The sequence below is a fragment of the Miscanthus floridulus genome, chromosome 6 (genome assembly GCF_019320115.1).
Source record: "Miscanthus floridulus cultivar M001 chromosome 6, ASM1932011v1, whole genome shotgun sequence".
Lineage (NCBI taxonomy): Eukaryota > Viridiplantae > Streptophyta > Magnoliopsida > Poales > Poaceae > Miscanthus > Miscanthus floridulus.
The window spans coordinates 696234-703179 of record NC_089585.1 but is presented as its reverse complement, the minus strand read 5'-3'; positions in this window follow the sequence as shown (position 1 = coordinate 703179).

The following is a 6946-nucleotide window of genomic DNA, read 5'->3' as shown; positions in this document are numbered from 1 at the left end:
CGATGGGAATGGCTTTTCTCTAACACCTTGTCGAAGGGTGGAGGGAGTGAGGGTCCATCATTTTCAATAAGTTTTCTAATAGATCGAGTCCTTAGGGTTAGGGTCTCTCCATGTCAAGTTTTTTGGTTTTAAGATTTATCTCCTCCTCCTTTCTGACGACGATAAGGGGGTAGGATAGAATCATTTTCTCCATCACAGCTCTGTTGAAGATGAGTATGACGACCGCAGTGTCAGCAACTTCATCAGCATGATGATATGGAGACTTTTCTTCCCAGACAGTGATATCAAGGTGGAGATGATGTCGCCACCGTAGAATAATTTTCTCCATTCTCTTCTTGTCAATGAAATATGGTCGGCAGTCTACCTAGGGGTATGCCCAAGGTAGTAGATTATCGGTAGACAGATGCGTAAGCTACAAACAAGATGGTGATGCAAGACAGACATGAGGTTTTATCCAGGTTTGGCCGCCGTGAAGGCGTAATACCTACGTCCTGCATCTGATTGTATTGTTGTATGTCAATGAGAGATATTTTTTAGAGGGGTCCTTTGCCCACCTTATATAATCCAGGGGTAGGATTATAGATCTAGAAACTAATTCTAACCAGTTACAATTACCATAGGTGGCCGGATAAGGATTCCTATTCTAACCGACCAGGATCTTGCTTGATCTCCAAATCTGCCTCGATTCCTTGCGTGGGACTCCGAACAGATCGGCCGGGCCGTGCGTCGTCTTCTAGTGGGCCAGACCCCCTGGTTCGGGCCGGCCCAAGCCTAGCTGTAAGGGTATAGGGGTTAATACCCCCACAGCTAGTCCCCGAGCACCATGTATTATGCTGCGACATGTCATTCGATCTCCTTTGGCTAATGCGATCCGTGTTCATGCAATCCGTCTTCATGTCATCTCCAACTGGTTGAAACATTGACCAAGCGAATGTGCCAGTATTCTAGTTAAAACAGAGAGCAGTAGACCATGATTATAGCCGAAGATTCCGGTTGTCCAAAGAATGCACGGTGCTCTAAAGAAAAAAGAAAAAGATTTCTTTCCTGATCAAGTGTGCCCACTTGTATTTCTAAAAACAAATGTAAGTGACCCTTGTACAATAGTAATTATGGCCAACAGTCAGAGCGTAGGGGTCAATAAAATAAACACATTCACCGTAAGGTGAAGTGTACCCACTTAGTTCCCGAGCCTGGTAGTAGGTGACGTAGGCACGTGGTGCCAGGGTCTAAAAAGAATTCCCACTGAAGTTGAGAATCCAATCGTCGTATAAGCAATACGAGATGCACCGGTAGGTGCATCGTATCGATGTAGTCCCCGAGCTTGCTGGAAGGCGAGGTATCATCCTTGTAGCAAGGTCTAAATAAATGCCTCTCAACTGTATGTGAGTACAAATCACATGTAGCCGAGGAGAGCGGTCTCCGAGCAATGTTCGGAGAGTGGTCGGAGCAGTTCCCGAGCATTAGAGTGGTCGAAATAGTCCCCAAGCACGATGGTGGTCTGGATAGTCCCCGTGCACGATGGTGGTCTGGACAGTCCTCGAGCACGATGGTGGTCTAGACAGTCCCCGTGCACGATGGTGGTCTGGACAGTTCTCGAGCACAAGGATAGTCGCGACAGTCCCCGAGCACGAGAAGTGTGTCGAAAAACCATATGCCTCTTGTACTATTATTTTTTGTATTTATTTATTTACTTGCTCTGTCAAGTCCAAACTGACACGTCTGGTAAAAAAAGTAGATGGGTATAGCACGTCATACTGCCTTTTTATCTTTTCAAGCAAACAGTTGCATGGCACCTGTAAGTAGATGCGTCAGCGTGGGCCCTCTCACACTGGCAATGAAGAGGCACATATATTGGCATAGATCTCGAGGCTGTGAAAACAACCGTCTGCGACACGTGCGCACGTCTCCCAAGAATCTCAGGTAGACAAAACAGCGTAACTCTTGGGTTAAATACAATATAGGATAGGTAAGTTACTTTTTTACTAAACCCCATTGCCATTCATAGCCGCAGCCATCTTCTTCCTCTCGCCAACCCTAATACCACCAAAATCACCACCAATCAATCCTCCGCGATTTCCTTATTCATCAGCAAGGCCAGATTCATGGCGAAGAGTGATGCACAGAAGAAAGCAGGAGTCATGGCGAAGGAGTGGTGGAAATCGCAAAGCAACGAGCAGACCATTGAAGACATCGTCACCATGGGGGTACTCCACAACAAGGAGCTCACAGGATGGCATGCGCTAGAGGGCGAGGGGTACCTCGATCCACAACCATGCGAGATCGTGGTGTTTGAAGACTTCTTTAAGCGGGGATTTGGGGTTCCGGTACATCCTTTTCTTTAGGGGCTCTGTCTTTCCTACAAGATTGGGATTTGCAATCTGCATCCCAACTCGATCCTCCTTATCGCCACTTTCATACGTCTTTGCGAAGCATATGGTGGCTTTCAGCCCCATTTCGATTTCTTCCACCATCTTTTTTGTCTGTGGAAGAAAGGAAGCGATGGTTCAAAGATAGCTGGGGGTGTGTACCTCAACCTCTGTGACGGCATGAAAGCCCAGTACCTGCACTGCCCATGGAACACATCACTAGACGATTGGTACAAGAAATGGTTCTACATCTGCTAGGAGCCAAACACGATTACACTGTACGATGTGGGGTACATTCCGGAGAAGAGGACTAGCTGGTCAGAGAAGCTCGAGCACCTGGAACAAATTCTAGAAATATTTGGAATGATCCCGTGGAAAAAACTAGATGGTCCGAGTGTGGTCGGGAACTTCATCAGCCGATGAATCCAGCCCTGCCAGAGGAGAGTACATCCTGGCTATGAATATCAAGGTAGCGTGGACCTGACGAGGACGAGGCAGGAGGCGCTTGACAAAATTGAAGTCAAAGCCAGAATTGGAGAGCTATTTAACTTAGCTGATCCAAATTATGCCAGACTGAATGACATCGAGCATGCTTTCAAGCTTGCCCGACCTCCCCCAAAGGTAATTGTCTTACCTCATACCCATAGTTTTATATTGTGGTAGGATAAGTAGAAACTTACTATGTTCACCCATTTTTGTTACCCAGGTTAATGATCGGGATAGAGCGATAGTGTTTGTGTCGCCACCCCCTAGAGTGGAGTGGCCATAAGGAGCTAGTCCCACCACCCAGACCAGCGTCGAGGATATTGACTAGGCGGTGCTTGGAGCTAGAGAGGAGGCAGTGGCCCTAGCCGCTGGTAAGCGGCCGGCTGCCCCCAAATAGCCAAAGAAGAGATCAGCAACCACCCTACTCACTGGGGGGGCACTAAGTATCAATGAGCTCGAGGGAGGCCCAAAGGAGAAATCGGCCGGCAAGCGTCGACAGGCGATTTTTGCCTGGTCGGACGATGACGCAGAGGAGGGAGAAGATGCAGACACCTTTTGACTTGTCCCTCGAAAGAGAAGGAAACAACTGGAGTTGATGGAGCAAGGTGTCTCCTCCATGCCTATGGGACCCACGTTCCCGACGGCGGTGAAGGATGCAGCTGGGTTGACCTCAGGAGTACCTGGGCAAGGAACACAACCGGCTACAAGAGCGACAATGCGACCGAGCACACCACCAGCCACTACAGCGTAGAGGACAAGTGGCGGAGGGGTCAAGCACCAAGGCCCAGTGACAATGCTGGATATAGAGGGAGACCAGGAGTCACCCGCACAGCATGTGGAGCAAGCACGGCCGAAGAGACGCGCCTTTGCCACATCATTCTGCGCTTCCAACATGTAAGTATTTGTAACCTTGATGTAAGCTAGCATTTTTCATTGAATATGATTGCCTTCTTGAACTTATCTCCCATGTACTAGCTCGGCGTCCACCGAAAGTCCAGACCAGCTAGCCAAAAGTGGCGTGGTGCCGCCAATAAGTGTAGAGCAGACTGCCCAGTGGCCAACCATTGAGGAACCCATAACAGAAGATCCGTCGGGACCTCAGCAAACAAATAGTCAGACAACCGTCCCTAAGCAGGGGGTTGAGGGAAGAGCCGAGCCGAGCACGAGTGCTCCGAGCGCTAACCCTGCTGAGGGCAACACCTCAGCGTCAAGGGTAACAGAACAGACCAAGGAGCAGTGGCCGGAGGAGAGAGCATAGACCACGTTTGTCGATGCTGCAGCCCATGGGAAGGCCATAGTGAACGCAGAAGCTGCTAACGCCGGACCAACACCGAGACCCAAAGAAGAGCCCGAAGAGGACAAAGTGGAGGAGGTCTTGGGCCGTCCACAGGACAAGCAGCAACATGTGTATGTGTCACATTGGCGGAACGACCAATGGATTGTCCATGAGGAAATCCCAGAGGTCGAAGAGACCAAGAAAGTTGAACGAGCGGTGAAATGGCTAGCGACGGAAGTGCAGGTAAGTTTCGCTTTACCCCCTGATCTTGCTGTCTAGTCATTGCTGTCTGACTTAGCAATCTGCACACAGGATTTAATGAAGACCGCAAGGTACCGCAAGAAATGCTTTGACCAAATCGAGGGGATCGCTGCCAGCAATAAGGAGCTGACGGCAGAGGTGGAACGCTTGCGCCAACGACTTGAAGCCGCCAACCATGAAAAGATGGTGCAAGAGTCCTAGAACTAGAACCTGGTCATCCATCTCAGTAATACAGAGCGGGAAAGAACAAGTAGCCACTTTATCACAACGACTACTGACAAGTGTTGTTGCATTGTTGGTAGTAACAGCTATAGTGCAGGCTTAGAAGCTAAAGTGGTCCGTCTCCGAGAGGAGAACAGTCGTGCGGTCGTGGAGTGTGATCACCTGAAAGAGGACAACAGAAAACTAGTGCGAGACTAGTCGCAGCTCTGGGACCACATGACCAAGATAACAGAGGAGCTGAAAGGTAAGTTTTCCAAACCCCTTTGCTCTTTTTTGTTGCCTCCCATAGTTTGGCGTAATATAGCATTTTAACAGCATGTACGGTTTGCAGTTATAAAAATCAATGCGAAGAAGCATCTGGAGGCCATGATAAAAGACCGTGACGGCTGGAAGACACAGTGCCAAGAGATCTCCGAGGATCATGATACCTAGAAAAACCGGTGCCAGGAGATGGCAACGGGCATTTTGCCCGTCCTTAACCTCATCGATCCTACGCTAACAGAGGATGTGCCAAGGACACCGCAGCTAGGATTGATCGAGAGATGCCGAAAGGCATGGGGATGGTTCTAGGAGTTCATGAAGGAGGCGGGTGAGTACATAGGTGCACATGTGCTAAGTATGGTACGTGCTCACTACCCCTTGATCGATCTCAAGCACCTGGAGGCTGGATACCTGAAGGAGGTAGATCTAGACAAGGCTGAGGAGCTATGGATGACCCAGCTGGACTTGTCGGTGAAAATAATTGGCAACATTAACCTGTGTGGAGGCGCGACACCACCTGTACAGGGAACGCCATCAACAAGTCAGCTGGAGGTGCCATCATTTTTAAGCCAACCGACGAAGCCTGCGGTCTCGACCAGCCAGGCATCGGTGGAGCCATCTTCTTCAGCTCGATCAGTACCAGAGTCCCCGAGACCCTTACACGATGTTAGGCCCAGCGAGCAGCAGGTGCCGCATGCCCCAACCAACCAATAGTATAGGCTATAGCTGTAGAAGAAGATGTAGTTGTGTTATTGTAAACTTGGGCCTTTTTAGGCAAGCTTGCAATAACATAACTGTATATCAGCATAAGCTTGTTTGTTTTGTAGAAAACATATTTAAGCTCGAATATCGTGTTGGTGTAACTGAGTTAGAACATGTTAGCATTCTGTTCGGTTGTACCCGTTTAGTCGACACATCATCCTGAAAGGTTTGTATGGCCCTAGTTTGTCTTATGGTCGGAGTGTGAGGTGCGTAGCTTGTGCACACGTAAAAACACACAAGTCAAACCAGAGAGCACCTACCGATCACCCGTAGCGTAGAGAGCGGATCCCATGCATGCGTTGGGAGGAACCAGAGACAGGGCCTGCTCTAAAAATCCGAGAAGGAATGGTGGTCGGTTTTAACTGGTTGAGTTAGAATAAGAGTAGAGTTCGAAGTGACACATTAGAGTGGTCGAAGAAATCATAATAGCTTTATTGAATTAAACCGAAAGTACAAGAGGGGTACATATCTTAGTAGTTAAGCATAGAAATGCCTAAGCTTATTGATGTGCCATGAATTGGGTACGTCTGTACCATCCATGTGAGCTAACCTGTAAGATGTTGGTCGCATAACCTCCTTGATCATGAAGGGTCCTTCCCATGGGGTTGCGAGTTTGTGGACGCCAGCTTGATTCATCTTCCACTTCAAGACCAGGTCCCCAACCACGAAGAACTGCTCCTTGACATTCTTGTTGTAGTACCTGCTCAAAACAGCAAGGTATTTGGCTATATGTACGCAAGAATCAAGCCGCTTCTCTTCTGCACTATTCACTTCTAGCTCCCATACTTCATTGGCCTTGTCTTCATTGAAGTTCTCTACCCATGCTGATCTGAAGGCTATATCCACTAGGAGCACTGCCTCAGCGCCATAAACCATAAAGTATGGTGATACGCCGGTATTACGACTAGGATAGGTTCTGAGGCCCCAGACCACGGCTAGTAACTCTTTGAGCCATCTTCTGGGAGCTTTGTCATTTTCTCTATACATCCTCTTCTTAAGTGCATCCAAGATCAGTCCGTTTGCCCGCTCGACCTATCCATTAGCTCTAGGGTGCGCCACCGAGACATATTTTACTACTATGCTCCTTTCATCGCAGAAGTCTCAAAAGGCGTTCCCGGTGAACTGAGTACTAGATCGGTAATGATGCTGTTGGGTATGCTGAATCGATGGATGACCTGGTCGATGAATGCAATAGCCTTTTCTAAAGATGCCTTGACCAGGGGCATGTACTCTATCCACTTGAAAAATTTGTCGATCAACACAAAGACGCATGTAAATTTCCCAGGGGCCGGTTTGAAAGGCTCGATCATAT